We start from the raw sequence: 1,394 nt of genomic DNA, 5'->3' as shown, positions 1-1,394 counted from the left end.
GAGTGTGAAACTAAATAAATATTTAAAGAAATAATAACTGTGAACTTCCAATACTTAGCCAAAGACAAAAACCTATAAATTAAGAAACTGATGGAATCTCAGACAAGATAAACCCACATAAATCCATAGCCAGATATATCAGAATGAAATTTCTGAAAAATAAACACAAAGAAACATCCTTGAAAGCAGCCAGAGATAAATGAGGCTGAATTTATAGTAGAATAATTATTCAAATGACAGAGGATTTCTCATTAGAAACCATGGGAGCCAGAATAAATGACACATTTGTAAAGTTCTGAAAGAAAAAGCCGGTCAATCCAAATTTTTATATTAAAAATTAACCCTCTGAGAATGAAGATGAAGACACTCTCAGAAGAAGCAAAGCTAAAGGAATTTGTCACCAGCAGACCTTCCCTAGAAGAATGAATAAAGGACGTTCTTCATACAGAAAGGAAATAATAACAGGAGGGAACGTGGAACATCAGAAATGAAGAAAAAAAACAATGGAAAGAGTAAATACACAGTTCATACAATGCATGATTCTTCCTGTCTTTGAGTTTTTAAATTGTTCTTAATGTGTCAAAGCAAAAATGAAAACATTGTCTAATGCGATTCTCACTGGAAGTAGAAGTGATATTTAAGGCTATATTATGACCTCTTCATATATATATATATATATATGTATGTATGTATAGCACGTATATATATTAAAAATACAGCATTACAACTTGCTGGATGTAGCTCAAGGAGTGTTTATTAGGAAATTTAGAGCATTAAATTTTTATATTAGAAAAGAAAAAGGCCTTAAATCAACAATCTGAGCTTCTATAACAAGAATATAGAAGCCCTAGCTGGTTTGGCTCAGTGAAGGGTCCCAGGTTCAATTCCAGTCAAGGGCATATGCCCAGGTTGCGGGCTCAATCTGCAGTAGGGGATGTGCGAGAGGCAGCCGATCAATGATTCTCTCTCATCACTGATGTTTCTATCTCTATCTCTCTCCTTTTTTCTCTGAAATCAATAAAAATATATAAAAAAATATTATAGAAAAAGAAAGGCAAAATAATAGAAGGCTAGAAGAAAGGAAATGATAAGGAGTCAATAAAATTTAAAACATGAAAACAAAAGAGAAAAATCAAACCACCGTTTCATTTTTAAAAAAGGATAAATATAATTGGTAACTTTTAGTCCTGGCTGGTGTTGCTAAGTGGTTAGAGCATCGGCAAATGCACCAAAAGGTCGCAGGTTCGATTCCTGTTCAAGGGCATGTACTGGGTTGCAGGTTTGATCGTCAGCCCTGATTGGGGTGCATGAGGGAGACAACCAATCGTTGGGTCTCTCTCACATCTATGTCTCTCTCTCCCTCTCTCTCTCTCCCTCCCCCTATCTCTCTCTCT

Source organism: Myotis davidii, unplaced genomic scaffold (assembly GCF_000327345.1).
Source record: "Myotis davidii unplaced genomic scaffold, ASM32734v1 scaffold1857, whole genome shotgun sequence".
NCBI classification, from domain to species: Eukaryota; Metazoa; Chordata; class Mammalia; order Chiroptera; family Vespertilionidae; genus Myotis; species Myotis davidii.
This window is presented reverse-complemented; position numbering follows the sequence as displayed.